This window comes from Tribolium castaneum, chromosome 1 (genome assembly GCF_031307605.1).
Source record: "Tribolium castaneum strain GA2 chromosome 1, icTriCast1.1, whole genome shotgun sequence".
NCBI lineage: Eukaryota > Metazoa > Arthropoda > Insecta > Coleoptera > Tenebrionidae > Tribolium > Tribolium castaneum.
Window position 1 is genome coordinate 14,455,664 of NC_087394.1, and position 16,509 is coordinate 14,472,172.

The 16,509-nt window shown below is 30.3% G+C and overlaps 1 long non-coding RNA gene across 1 annotated transcript; it reads right to left on the minus strand.

Moving 5' to 3' along the window:
• Nucleotides 1–685: 685 nt before the first annotated feature.
• Nucleotides 686–15,057, minus strand: LOC107397577 (uncharacterized). Its single transcript, XR_001574660.2, has 3 exons — nt 14,984–15,057; nt 872–1,029; nt 686–818 (listed from the first exon to the last, which is right to left on the minus strand). It is a non-coding gene; the product is annotated as an uncharacterized LOC107397577 (long non-coding RNA).
• Between the last annotated feature and the right edge of the window lie 1,452 nt (nt 15,058–16,509).

Sequence of the window (16,509 nt, forward strand, 5' to 3'; positions counted from 1 at the left end):
TTTCAAAAAGTAACTTTAAAAGTTTTATAATATTAGACAAAAATGATTTTACACAACTATCACTAGTAAAATGTACCGTCATTTATTATTTATTAGGGAAAAATTTGGAGAAATAATACGATGTATTGAACATTATACGATGTAAGAACAGTTTTAATTTGTTACACTTTCATATTTATGTATGGCTTGAAACATATGTTATTTGCAAAACTGTAATTAGCTTCGGCCCACACACCTCTTGCTACTTTCTTTGATTTCGCGATAAAAATCATGGTCAAAGGTAGCGAACACCAAAGAAGATAGCAATCAGTATCGCACATATGGCGAATGCCTTGACCTTAGCCATAAATAAGCTTATTTTTTTGAACAAATGTGCGGTATTCCAGCGGCTGGCTGTAGCTCTCGTCTGACATAAGTAGCAGTTTTGTTCCGGGGTCGTTCCTGCTCGGCATTACTTCCCATAATAATTCCTGCTTGTTTTTAGGGGAGACGCGCACGTGTCCAACAAGGCTGTCTCATTAAACTAACGAAGACACGTGCACAGATACATATTCGGCACGTGCATAGGTCTTGCTCTATTCTAAATAACCAACTCACTAATGCATGATTCAAGTAAAAATGGAAAGATTAGGTGCGACCGTAATCAATGATTCATCCCAGGCACGTAATGAAATTTTTACTCGGCTCAAAAGGGTAACGTACCGTTGAAATTCCTGGCTTCGAATGTACAATAAGCCATTTAACGAATTTTCAGAATTCCCGAATGTTTTTCAATATCCTGTTTACGTTTACAAAACCGTAATCGTACTCGTGAACACCTGAAAAAGTAAAATGGTACCTTTATGAACAACATCAATGGCCATAAACGCACCTGCATCACCGGCTCTGTTTAGCCGGTAAAGGCACGAAGGATGATTTAAAAGCCTGACTGCAGACGGAATTCTTTGTATCTCGCAGAGGGAGGTGGCGCCGACCCCCAATTGACCAAATACACCTTACAGGTGTCTGAGGCTATTAGCCCTGTTACAACTGTCCGACAACAAAGATTCACCGAATTATACGAGATTAGTCAATTAGTCAGCTAAAAGTTTATGGGCACCATGGCGGTTCTTATTTACGGACCCAATACACTTCTTTTGTGTTTTATTTCACCTCAAGAGCCGCCATAAACCACAAACCATTCCAAAATACCGAATTTTTGATAACTCCCTTAAAATGTCTGTCCGACGTTTCGAGAGCAATTTATGTTTATGGTATTTAGGTGTGGGTAGAGTTCCTATATTGGGAGAGTTAGGACACTGAATGTCAATTTTCGAAATTTTGTTTCATATCCGTACCATAATCCGTACGTTGGAATGTGTAAAAAACAAATTGGGGTAGAAATGTATTCGGAAGTAAAGTTACCGTTGGGGGCGCCACTGAGCTAGGTCGAAAACAGTAACCATAAATGGCGGGAAAATGTTTATTCGGATATTTTGAGCGTTGTACGAATGTTGAGGCTTCACAATTATTACATTGCCTATGCGAAATGACTATTGGATCTTTGGTGGAAGAAACGAATGTTGACAAATTAGAGATGAAGGGGAAAACACGAATAACGATGACTTTTTAGTTCACTTTCTTTATTGGAAAATTATTACAAAGACATTGAAAAGCCTACCTTTTGGCATAATTTACGTTTAAGTGTATTAGCAGTTGTTAATCTTAATTGTAGTTTTGTTGATTTATCGAAGTATTTCATGATTTTATCAGTAGAAAAATTCTAACCTAAAATTCACAAACTTCACTAATTTATTGGTTTCTTGAGCCCAACTTTGTGTTCGCTGTGATCCATTACTATAGTCTTTAATTAGACAACTGTTTTTTAAGCTTTGTAATAAAAATTTAAATTTTTTTCACTTTTTATCCACTTTCAAATTCCAACAATAAACACTTTATACCACGAAAAACCGCAGAACCAAAGTCTAAGCTAGTATTTACCACCACGTACTTTTAAAGTGATTCTCTCTAATGTAAGCAGTTAACACTATACACGCAAAATTGTTAGTTAAACAATTTATTAGATGTCAATTAAATGTGGAATTACGAAAAGTTCATTACTGTTTTCGACATAGTTCCAAAGTCATCACCAGAGGGCGTCTAGTTAATTTTATTTCCGAATAACACTTTAAATTTGACGAAAAGTCAAATAAATTTGTCAAAAATGTTTTCATTTTTCGTCGACTAACTGCGTTTAGAAATGGTTAAGACTAGCAGTCGTCGTCAATTCACTGTTTTTCTTGATATGACTTCAAATTTTAAAAAAGATTTCTTTATAACTACAAGAATTTTACGTCTAAACTCTTTATCATAAACATTTTTCCCTCAACTTTAAGAAATGGTAATCATCGATGAAAGAGAGAGAGAAATTGAACCTTTCCTGCCAAGTTTTACGTTTATTATTAACAAGCATTTGGAAAAGTGGATTGTCTAAATAATGTTATGTACAAAATCTATGAGATTTTGGGAATTTGTCTATGCATTTATAAAATACGTAGGTACTTGAACCCAAAATTGGTTCTAATTTTTAGGAAAGTTGAACCTGTCGCTGCTTGGCCGCCTTTAGATTCTACGTTAACTTTAGATTCTGTTTCAAATTATAAAGTTATTGGAATTCACGATTATGTTACGTTTTCACACGAATAAACCTCCAATATAATTTTTTAGAAAATTTAAAAAGACGACAGGAAATATGAAGGGTTCTTGATGACCAATTTTTGGGACGAGATGTTTAACTAAAAATTATGACTGAAAGAAAATCATTTTTAGCATTGAAGTATGTTTTAAGTTATGTATTTAATATTAAAATATATATATCCAAAAATTTGAGAAATGTGAACATTAATATTGGTAGGTATTCAATAATTTTCTTTTTTTAAATAGTAATCACAAAATTTCTACGTTTTCTACGTCCCTGGTTTAATTTGACGTAAAATTATGTCATTTTATGCATTTGACAAAAATTATAACCTTGAAATTATTTTCGACATAAGTTACTAACAAAAATTTTAATGAAAAAGGATAGAAACATGTACCTTATCCACATAATACAAAATTGGCTCGGTTTGACGGTCAGTGTCCCAACTCTCCGAATTTTCTACACCAGATTACCTCAAAATTTCCTCTTATTTAATAATAATAATAATTGCCTCTGATTTCCACAAAATTTCCAAAAATTTTTTAAAACGATTTCCCATGGTGTCCTGAAGATGATTTTCCCAACTTTGTACCACTATTTCTAACAAAATTTCTGAATACGTAAAATTTCATAAACCTAAGAAACAAAAAGCATGGATGTTTTAGTGCAGTGTTTCCCAACCGGGGATTTGCCAAAGAAAATATTGTAATGGCGGAATTTTATAAAATGGCTTACGTAAAAATTTAAAAATAATAAATTTAAATAAATTTAACAGAGAAAATTAGCTGCAGCTCATTGTCTCTGTGGGCGATAAAATGTGTTTTTGTTTAGTGTTTTTGTCCCAAAAAATTTTCATGTTTAAGATTCATCAAAATTTAGACTTTTACGAATTCTAGATAGACTTCTGTTTGTTAAATGCGTTTTTATCAATACCTGAAGACAAATATTATCATTTTAATAAAAAAACGCTTCTACTGAAAAAAAACTTATTTGTCGAACGAAACAATAAATTATATGTTATGAAGATTGCATATCAGTTTTCTGTAATTTGAACTGAAATGGGTTTGAAGTTAAAGTAAGTTCTGAATTCTTCTTCAGACTTAGTTTAAAAATAAAAATGGCACTTTTTTTATTCCTTCGTATCATTTAATTGTTATCTGTCACATGATAATTCGGATTTTTGTTACTTTCTTGTTAAAAATTTGAAATTGCAGAGTTAATTACTTACTTTTTGTTATCACATTTACATCAAAAATTGTTGTTTGATACGGAATTTGACCAAGTTTTTGTGTTCGTATCTACATTTTCATCTAGGATTTTTTGCCAACATTAATGATATTTTCTAAAAATAAATCAAACACTGGGCCCAACTTTTTTTACCAAATGAATTGGCTTTGGTGCCATCGTTAAAACTATTTAACATGTCTTTTTAATTTGTTTCTAATTTTAAAATAAAAAAATATAAAAAATAGGTATTAAATTATTTGTTTTTTTTTAATTCGTATTTATTAACATTCATTCAGTTTAAAATGTGCAACAAAAAAATTATTTGTCCAATCAAATTTTATATTCTTTTTAAAACTGTACAAGAGGTTCGCCAATTTCTGTCGGATGTTAGAAGGTGAAAAAGGTTGGGAACCACTGTGTGTTAGTAAAGTATATTTGAACAAAATTTATAGAAACAATCCTTTTGCATCACCAAAAATTATTTTCAAGCTAAGACGTTAAAAAAATCAAAAAGTCTTTTTCTTTTATAAGCTAATGAACTTAAAACTTTTCAATAAAGATTTACAAATTAAAACTGTTTTCTCATCGTACAAAGGTATCGCTATATTTCTCCAATTTTTTTCTAAATGGCAGTATGTTTTTTACTAGTATTAGTTGTCTCAACGCTATAAAAACGTCAACGTCACATTGATAAAATTATAAAATAGTTATTAATACAATGTGTTTATAAAAATATAAATTGGTTTATATCTAAAAAAAAATTGTGCCGCTCTGTCAATAAATGTCAAATCTAAGAAATTCAATTAATTTCTTTTAAAAATTTCGTAAAAACATATAAAAGAAAACACTTTTATTATAGGAGCTTATTTACGAATTGGAGACTTAATAAATAAAGAATGGTAAAATTCGAAGTCTAAATGCCTATCGTTAGTTATATGAAGCGGCATTTTTTGATTTTACCTGCGAAATTCGCAGACGACTAGATGAGAATCATTTAAAAACACATTGTAGTTATCTCACATTGAAACTACAGAGCGTGCAAAAAGTCTTTAGATCAACTCTTGCTGTGAAATTTTGAACGTATGTTGGTTTCTTACGATTACTACATACGAAAATACTAACATTAGAAGGAAAGTTGTGAAATTGAATTTAATTTGATGCTAATGTATTATTTATTTTGTATTTATTTTTTTCCCTGTAAGAAGAATATTTGTTTTTATTAATTTTGTTTGAAATTTTTTTTAATTATAGGTGATGGTACCGTGAGGGATATAAGTTTTTAAAGTAAAAGCATAATTAATTTTTAGTAGCTTTAGTATCAGGGTTTATTATGTTGGGATTAAGGAATTAATTTTGAGAGAAAATGCGACTTTGGCATTTTTATAGTTTTGAGACAGCTAATACCTAATAGACATTGATATTTGTAATAATAAATATACAACTCCCGTCTTCTGTAGTTCAATTATTAGTAAAGTTGGACTTTACTAATTAGTGTCCAAAAAAGTATTCTGTCATAATAATAATTTTTCTTAATGGTAACTTATTTGTTTTTTGCCTTTTTGGGATACTTTTTTAGCCTATGTTACAAGTCCCTAAAAAAATTTTAAATCAGTTTAAGGATTACTTTAAAAAAATAAAAACCAAAAAAAATTCCAGAGTTTACTAAACCGAACTGAAAAATATTAAATAAATTATATAAAATGGCATTACTTTTGAATTCTTTGAGAATGTTATATACGTTCCTCAGGCACATAAGTTCAGTTTAGTAGGTCTTTTACAAAAATCAGCGGAGAAATAAGCAAATGGTTAATAAGGGAGTGTTTTAAGTATTTTTTTACAAAACTTTACTGAATTAAATGGCATAATTATCAGCTAGATCAGAAATCCAAATCCAAATAAGGCCGATTGTTTTTAGTATTTGCATCTAAAGACCCGGTTATATCAACTATGGTTAAATATAATGAACAGTTAAAAAACAATCGTTAGGTAATATGATTATAACAATGTTTTTGTAGATTTTTTTACTACTAAATTTAACTTTTACTGATAAGACCGGGTCAAAATTTTTCCTGTAATCTAGAATTTACACATGTTTCTTAAGTACTACTACTAAGTTGGACCATGTATATGGTTTTGAAGAATGTGCATTGTGCTACAGATACAATGTTTTTTAAATGATTCTTATCTAGTTTTTTTTAAAATTGGTTTACATGTAAAAAAAATTGTGCCGCTCTTCTCAATTGAATCCTCTGTCAATAAATGTCAACTGTCAGTCAAAATTTATCTAATTTATTTTAAAAATTTTGTTAAAATGCAACTAAACTGTTACACTGTGCAAGAAAACCCTTTTATTGTAGAAGCTTATTTAGTAGAATAGGAGAATAGTAATATTCGGTGTCTAAACGCCTGACATTAATTCTATAAAGCGGCATTTCTGATTTTACATGAGAAATTCACAGACGACCAGATGAGAATAATTTAAAAACACATTGTATTTAAAGTTAAATATTTTTTTATTTATTAAATTTTCAACATTTAAAGCTTTATGTTTTTAGAAAAAAAAATAGAAAGCCAATTTAATTATCATTTATCACTGAACAACTAAACAAAGATAAAAAAACAAAAAAGGAAGCAAAAACTGTATAGGACCATTTAATTGTTTAAATCATTTAGCTTTTAACAAAATTCTTAACTGCAAGAAAGTAGTGAAAACCTTATTTCTCTAGTATTCTTAGTTATCGTTATAGTAATACTAAATTTTTATATCCATTTAAAGACTTTGGTTTCGACAAAAAAATATTATTTCAAAAACTACAAGCAGAATCTGCCAAAAAGTTGTAGGCGTACATAATATGATTTAAACTAAAATCAACATTAAAAACTATACAAAGTTCAGTAAACTGAAAAAAATATTTATTTAAAATGTAGTACTTACCTACACAGCCATAATCCATTAAAAAAATAAAAAGCTACCATTATTATATATTATATTCTGTTTTTGGATTACTTCAGTTATTCAATGTATTTACCTAAAAATTTCGATTTGCATCTTTTCAAAATAAATAATTTTATAATTTTTAAAAATTTGGAAATCGTATTAAAGCATTTATTAATTTGCAAATCTTCCAATATGCGAGGAGCTATGTTATACAGATTTTAAGTTATTTTAATTTTCTGTTTACATTTGAAAATTCATTAGACATAATAACTAGCTCTTTTCGCAGAGACTATCATTACAACAAGAAAAAATTGGAATGTATAAAGTTTTTTCAACCACAATTTATGAATTTGTGTATTTACGGAAACTATACGGCAAAATTTTAAACTGAACCTATTGTTTATTCATTGAGAAATATTTCTGTGTGCAAAAACAGCCATGGTTAGAAGGAATTTCTCGTAATATAAAAAAAAGAAAAAAAAAACTTAAAAAAGATGCAGAATTAAATTTTTCTTCATCTAACAAAGAAAAAACGACATTCTATCTGGTACAGCTAGGTAGTTTTTTAAACGTAAAATAAAAAAATTGGAATTTGTTAATTTCTTTCCAAAATTTGAAAATGTCCAAACACCATTACAAAATAGATAAAGATAATGAGGTTATTATTTTTTGAAGAGAAAGGTATAAATATTTTGAAAAGAGCTAAACTTGATATTAGGGAAAGCTGATGAAAAATCCTTTAGAATAACCCATATAATTATTCAAAAACACAATAAAACATAGCTTTTTATTCAAAATAGCAAAGTTGATATCGATTTTCAAATAACCAGAAGTGCCGCCATCTTGAAAATATTTTTGTTCATAAGGATTATGACGAATTTAAGGGTTTCGCATCTTTTTTCATACTTTTTATTTTTTTATCTCACAAATGGTAAAGTAATTTTGAAAATAATTTTTAAAATTAAAATCCTATGTAATTATTATTACACTCGTAGGTATACGTATACGTGTAAAAAAACTATATTTTTGCCGACTTTTTTTGCTTTTTAATGTAGACAACATCTTTGAAAAACAGTTAATACTTATCGTGCTCAAGACCCTCCACAGTCGTTTCGAGAAATTCCAATTTTCAGAAACTCTGTTAAAAATTCTGCCTCGAGGGCGTTTGAAATATCCCTTTTTGTTTGATAATTATTAGCGGCGTCAGTTGATAGTTTTACAATCCATTCTCCTGTCCTATCAACAGCATGTCGCGAAAGAAACTCTGGCAGCAATTGTGCAAGGAAGCGGCAGAACCAGTCGTGACTGACAAACAAAAAACATTTCGTAAAAAAATCACGGAGAGACGGAATCAAAACGATAGTGGGTTCTGAACACCTGCACGATCTTAAAGAACTGGAGAGCGGTATTTCTCAACGTTAATTAGGGAATCCGCCGTATCTAGCATGAACACTTCGCCAAAGGCTACACAAATGGCAGATTTACTAAATGATGGGAGTGGGACGTTTCAGCGGCTAAAAAATGGGGCCGTTTCATCTTAATGGCATTATTGCAATTAAACTCTGGTTTCTTCTTTCGGAAATAATGTGCTTTAATAACAGGGTACCATTGCTGTGCCATTCTTAATCTACCTCTCTTAATTTGCAATACTGCGGATTTTTATTATTTTTCATCTCTTCAGTTTTGTTTTTTTCCTATGTTTTAGCAAAATATCCTTTTCTTCCGTTAGAATATTATACAGGGTTATTCGTATTTATGAGACAATAAATGAACCTCAAAAAGGACCTATAAAATGATGCCAATTGAGATTATAACTCGTGTCCTATCGAAACTGATAAAAATTTTACAGCCCTGGGAAGAAAAGGTATGGAAAGAAGTTTTTGTACCATAACTTTGGAACCATTTGACCCAATGTTACGAAATTTGGTAGACTTATTAAAGAGAATATGCCTTTTAATCTGGTAATTACGAAAACTGGATACATCCACCCAGTTTCCAGTTGCAGCATTTCCGAGTCACATTTTTTGTGTTTTCCTAATTTTTTGCCCTCTTAACACTACTTTTTTATTGCTTAAATCGATAGAGTAATCAATTGTGAATAAAAAAGGTATAACCTTCTACACCGCTAAAATGCACCATTTAATAGTTATTTTAATTTAAACAGAGGCTTGCACTTGACCAAAATCAAAAAAGTATAAATTTTAGACGATATCCGTAGCAACGAAAATGCATCTGCACTCAAAGCGCTGTCAAGTCCTGTCAGGCACTTGTCAACTTTAACTTTAAACAACTTGGGGCTCTAAATTGAAAATATTTAACAAAAAAGTTTAGTTTAGTCTATTAACCTAACCTACCATAAATTTAAACTATTCTGGTAGCATTTTTGATTGATTAATTCATCGAAAATTCATAAAAAAGTCATTAGTCGTTACCTAATTATTTGTTCTATTCGGTACGTTTATTACACCAAATTCCAAACAAAGACATTAAGATTCTTAAAAGTGCACCTCTACTACGTGGGTGCATTTACTCGCTTGTCTTCCAGACACTACAATGTCGCTAAATGAACCACTCAGTTCACATTATTTTGTAAAAAAGCACCGTTATTTTTAACTGGATTGTTTGCATTTTGTATTTTTTTTTTCTAAAGTTTCGGTGATGTCTTCAAACACCTGCGCTGGTCGTACGCACAAAATAACCTGTAAAAATGATCAAGATCAAGCTTGAGTTTTTTTCAGGTTATGTCGTACGTAAGACCGGCGCAGGCGTCCGTAGACATCGTTAGCCGAATTTCTAGAAGAAAACAGTACAAATTCAGTCAAAAATTTTTTTTTACAAAATAATGTAAATTAGTAGTGAACTGAGTGTTGTTCATTTAGTGTCTGGAAGACAAGCGAGTAGATGCACCCACTTTGTAGGGGTACGCTGTTAAGAGTTTTAATGTCTTTATTGGGAATTTGGTGTATTAAACATACAGAATGGAACAAATAATCAGGTACCGACTAATACTTTTTTTGTGAATTTTCGGTGAATTAATCAATGAAAACTGCGACCAGATTGATTTAAATTTTTTGTAGGTTAGATTAAGAGACTGAACTAAACCCTTTTATTAAATATTTTCAATTTAGAGCCTCAAATTGTTCATAGTTAAAGTTGACAAGTGCCTGACAGGACTTGACAGCGCATTGAGTGCAGATGCACTTTTGTTGCTACGGATATCGTCTGCTCAAAATTTATACTTTTTTGATTTTGGTCAAGTGCAAGCCTCTGTTCAAATTAAAATAACTATTAAATGGTGCATTTTAGCGGTGTAGAAGGTTATAACTTTTTTATTCGCAATTAATTACTCTATCGATTTAAGCAGTAAAAGAGTAGTGTTAAGAGGGCAAAAATTTAAAAAAAACACTAAAAATGTGACCCGGAAATGTTCCAACCGGGTGGATGTATCCGGTTTTCGTAATTACCAGATTAAAAGGCATATTCTCTTTAGTAAGTCTACCAAGTTTTGTAATATTTGGTCAAATGGTTCCGAAGCTATGGTACAAAAACATCTTTCCATACCCCTACTTCCCAGGGCTGTAAAATTCTTATCAGTTTCGATAGGACACGAGTATAATCTCAATTGACTCAATTGAGTATAATCTCATAGGTCCTTTTTGAGGTTCATTTATTGTCTCATGAATATGAATAACCCTGTATGGTTTATCCGACGTGGTTACACTTAGCTGCAAAATGAAAGCGAGACTGCATCAGGTGTCGTCACTTAAAGTTAAAACCGATTATTTATAAATGCAAATCGCTCTTCAAATTAGAACTAAAACAGCATATAAATGACTAAGTTATTGGCTTTCAAAAAAACCAGTTCGTCTGTGCGAAAATAGAACATTTGGTGTCTGATACAAATTACATAATTACAAAATACTAATTAAATTAAAATATTTACCACAACAACTTTGTTTATGGACCCCTACACCAAAGCCATAAAATAATTAATATTTTCTTACTTTGTTTATCGTGCAGCTATAATATTATTTTCAACACGTTTGCAATATGCTAAATGTTTAAATTAATACGCAACTATTCCAAACATTTGAACACCTGTGCGAATATTTATCACTTTCATTTTAAATCACGTAACAAATCGATTTGCAGATGGTCAACTGTAACGTTTACTTTTTGGAAAAAACGTGTCGGATTTTTATATCCTCTGAGCAATGCGACATCTGTTTCACAATCACGAGCTTTAATAAATTATTTTGCAAATGCGGAAAATATTTTAATGATCGATTTTGTCAAAAATACGTAAACAGTTCACGTCACATTTTATTGCCGAATAATGTTTATTTATTTATGCAAATAGTGTGGCTCTACATGGTCTTCCCTCAAGATTTAGTTTTATCTAAGGTTTCACGTCCAAAAATCCAATCTGTTGCACCTGTTGTTAAAGCTCCAGTTCTGGTTCATTAGCTAAATATGAGGAGAGAATTTTGAAAAAGTTTGCAACAAAATCTAATAAATCGCAACGGATGGTTGGACAGATGGCTCAAGTGCCGCTAATGGTTAAAACAAAGGCAGACGACGTAGGAACTAGTATGGGTTGACAGTTGGTCGCTAAAACGCAGAACTTCGACATATGTGTACCAACAAATATGTAGATTCCACTTGCATACAATCTAATAACGACAGCAGGTCTGTTTGATGCCTTCTGTGGCACTTTGTACTTAGTCCCTCCACCTATTATCCAATCAATGAACGACTAAGTCGTGATTCAAATCACCAAAAAATTTAAGATACAGTGAGAACCAATAATTTTTAGTGAGTTGTTGAATATTTGTGTAAATATTTGTCAACACAAAAAGTGTGGAATATACAAGGTGATTCTGCTAAACGTATTTTACTGTATCTCAAAAACCGAAAATCATACAGAAATTATGCGCTTACTAATAAATACTTTTTTCTCAATTCATGTGAATTTTTTCAAAATATTTTCACAAACTTTTTATAATTAAAATTAATTAATTAAATATACAGGCTGATTCAAAAGAGTCGAACAAATTCTTAGCTAGTAATAAAAGACATCAAATTGAGTTAAAAGTTTATGTGACTATAAATTGTTTGTGCTTTTTTACGAGATATACGGGGTGAGTCTATTAAAAGTATTTTGCAATATACAGGTATACCAGCGAGTGGGTGAAATCCATTATTCACCTTTAGTTTAAATGTTACAAAAGTATTTTTGTTTCCTAAGTCATAGATACTAGCCATCTACCTCACCTAAAATTATTTTCAAATATACAGGGTGTTTCGGAAATGAGTTATAATACAAACTTAGGTTTTTTTAAATGGAACACCCTATATTTGCATTTTTGGATGCAGCTTTTAAACTAATAATTTTGAACTAAATTTTTGTTGCTCGATTTTACTTAGTTTTTGAAATATGTATTTTGATTTTTTGACAAGAACACTCTATTTTTTAAAACGTATTGCTCAAAAACTAAGATTCTTAGAAAATTTAAAGCAAATTGTTTGAACTTAAAGTATAAATTTTTTTAGCTCACTGCAGTCATGAAAAGAAAAAAATTAAAAGTTTGTTAAAATTTGAATAACTTAAAATTTTTAAATGGAACACCTTATTTTTATTTTTGCATCTAAAAGATCTCTAAATTGTCTATCTAAACAAAATAACAGTTAAGTATATGTTGTGGATTACTGAATAGATATTTAACTTTAAACATTAAAAATTATTATTAATTGTAATTTCAGTAGTCGAAAATCAAATTTCGTGTTCCATTAAAAAAACATAAGTTTGTAGCTACATTATTCAACAACGATGGTTTTTGCTACCACCTAAATTGCGTTAATTTGAATTTTTAATTTTTACTTAATTATTTTTTGGGGTTAGCAAAAGATTTTTTATCACAAAACTACATTTAAGCATAGCTTGTTCTCAGATAACACATAAAGACATAAAACTACAAATATTTGCATAAACATACTTGTAATACTTAATAATTAATTAATTTTAATTAGAAAGAATTGTAGAAGAAATTCTAAAAAAGGCATTTAATAGTAAACGCTGAATTCTGTGCAATTATTAATTTTTGAAATATACTTACTTATAATATAAATATGTACTTTTAGAAGATTCACCCTGTAGCTCATCAGAGATAAATTTATAGGTTAAGTTTTTGGGACTTCAGATCATGTTTATAAATTTAAACCTCTTTTTTTTTAATCAATTGTCAGTGTCAAAAATTTTGAAATCCTGTTGGGACCCTGCCACATTGCTATAGGAATGAAGCCTGGACGACTAATTTTAAATAAACTTGCCAACATTGAAATAGTTAATTTGACAATTGATTTTAATTCCGAATGGACTTTAGTTAGGGGAAACGACTGATCATACAACAGATACCTTTTGAAAAAATCAACATCATGTCCAAAACATTTAACAACTCGCACATTTGCCAAAAAAAATTCAACATCATTAGGAACAAAAGAACGAAAAGGGAAAAATTCAGCTGTATTTACGTTTTTAGTTCTCTGATAGATAAATTTAGGTCAACTTTTTCGTCTGTTCCCTGTTCTAAGCTACGCATAATTTCATATCTCTAAATTATAGTCACAACTTTTCATTTTGTAAATTTATTTATAACGAAAAATGGAGTAAAATGAATACTAATTATCACTAATCGCCAAATTTATTCATAACACATTGAAGAAATAAATGTATGCGAATACAAAAGTTTTTAATCGCAAAAGAAATCTGAAAAATCAAATGAGCACAGAAAAAAGACCCATGTGTAATTTTTTCGTCGTTCATTCAACTGTAGTTACAAATTTGTATCTCCAACAGTTTTTTGGCATGCCATTCTATTTCTTTATTAAAAGTAAATTTTAACAAAATGTCCAACCATAAACATCACAACATGTTTAGACCTTTTACAAAATTAAGTAAAAACGTTTTTCAAACATTCAGTTAATCGACAAAATTGTGAAGCCAAATAAAAACAAAGCAATTTTGTTATGGAAATGAGAACAAACCAGTAGCAGATTCTATAAATTATTTAAAAATTCACGTTTTTTATTTAGTGTTATCAGGTCTCAATCAGTATTAGCATTTTCCACTATGTATTATTACTGTTACTTTTAGAATTCTCTTGACATTAGCACTTTCTGCTTGTGTAGAAAAGATCCTTTGAGAAAAACTATCAAAAATGTCCCAAAATCTATTTAATAATTTTTCTACTTCCTACTCCTGCAGGGGAAAGAGAAATACCCAATGGACTAGGTAAATTACATTTTAGACAAAAAATTTGTCTAGAGTAAAGTAAGGTGAATTTATTGAGTAAATTATGTAAATATTAGGTATGTAAATACTCAACAGCTGATGTACCTGCATAAAATTTAAAATTATTCTTGTTACGAATAGTTTTATTTTTGTATAAATATAACAAGTGTTTAATAATTGTTCTGGTCGTGGTTTGCTGTGGTTTTCTCTTTCTAGCATGAACGTAGGTTGCGTGATAAGTTCATATGGTTTGCTGTCAACTGTTTAAATGTTGTCTTATTTTTGCATTGATATTTTGATAAAAATCACATTGAAAATCATAATAATTGTATGCAAACGTTCACGAATTTACTCTGCAAGCTCAGTTGAACGTGTAAATTTTTGGCCTGACACTGACAGCTGTCACCTGTCAGTAATGTTAACCGAGACACGTTTTTTGTGACAATTGCCACACATAGGCCATCTGACCAGAACAATTATTGAACACTTGTTACTATTTCAAAATATTTTAAAAATAAACAATCGCTTTCATTTATTTAACTTCGTAGTTTTTAACTACTTTTTTACACACGGGCGGACAATTGACTTGGCTCGGCCCTGACAGGTAGTTAGTTATTTCTGGTTTAACTAGCAACAACTTTTGTTTAAAAATTTCTTTTTAATTTGTTATTTCAGCCTCACCTCGATAAAATATCGCTGGTTTGAAGAATTAACTTTTCCTAACTTGTTGTACACATAGCTCTAGTAAAACACAATAAATCTAAACTGTTGACGGCAGATTAGATCACAACATTTGTTGAATTTGACCATCTACCGTTAACCAATTATTTTAATTAGTGTTAAAAATTACCTGAACTTTTTGTCGGTTTATAAATTTGTGATTCTTCATCCATGCATGAGTTATTAAAATCCGACAACTGAAGCATACAGAGTGCGATACATACCAATATATTTCTCGAGTCAGTGAGTTTAAGTGAATCACGTGAACGCTGCATAATGGAAAAAGAAGGTGCAGGTTTATTTTATTGCAGGATGGGCGTGGATGATGGTTCCATTAATGACCCACCGATACTATATGGGCAAGGTGCAGTTTCCTTTTCAACGATTTTCCAGCCGGGCATGACATTATTCAAAAAATATGACAAACGTCCGTCCATTGCTCTGCAATTACGATTTCCTTGCGAGTTGTTAAAAATTTAATTAAATTATGCGTAACAAAAGAAATTTGCCTCGCTTGCAAATTCGCAAAGTGAAAGTTCTCGTGGGAGTTACACGTTAATTAGTTTTTTTTACCAAACAATTAAAAAATAACGCCAGCGACCTACTTGAAAACTGTCTTCAAAATGGATAAAAACCATGAATTTATAATGCCGGCTAATTTGAAAAAAGTCGAAACAGGTCCAATTAATTAAGTTAGTTAAAAATAAATTGCCCGAGAGTACGTCCGTAAACAGTTAATAATATTTATTGGCAGGCTGAGAAATCGCCAACAGCCACGGAATCCTCTAAACGTAGATGAGCGTTTAATTATAATTAAGAACATTATAAAACACGGGAAGAGTTGCAGGAAGAAACCAATCTGCTCAATAGAATGTCATCCGGCCTATGATTAGCCGAGAGACCAGATGTTTTAACTTCTAGATACAAGTGAAAAAGGCAGTTAACTTTTTACAACAAATCGTAATACTTTCTTTTTTATTATCGTGGCCTTTTAGAGTATTATTATTATGTTATGTGATAAAAAACAAAATTTAATTTTCTTTTTACCTTATCGAGACCAAGCTGTTTAAAGAATTCTACAAATTGCATTCCTTTTTAAATGAAATGACCCGTAATAAAATATTATTTCTAAATTTGTAAGTGTATTTTCTATGTATGGAATTGGCCTTGCAGTGGGCATTAATTTTAAAGATTCCAGAGAATTTTATGTTGTTTTAAACAAGAAGACTGATTGGATATATCAGCTGGATACAAAATCATAGTTGAGATAAGTAACACGGTTCCAACTGTTTTTAAAAGGTTTTCAATAAACTGCGACAACCAAAATTTAATCATTGTGTATGAAATTGTCATTGAAGAAAATTGTCAATACTACATTATTCAACTGTTATTTATAAAATCTTTGAAAAATGTAAACAACATTAAAAAACTGAACTTCAGCTTACACCTATTTATCCGTTCACGATTGTTTTAAATTCTCAGCAGGCGTAGATATATTTTTGTTAGGTTGGCCTCAGGTCCTGTCATGTATTGTCTTTATGACGTTGTCTTGTCAAAAATTCGCTGTGTTGTCAGTTCTACTGCTTATTAATTTAAAATGTCGAAAATAATTTCTGTTGATAAAAAAGTGTGTATCAAAAGTCGCTTTGAAGGATG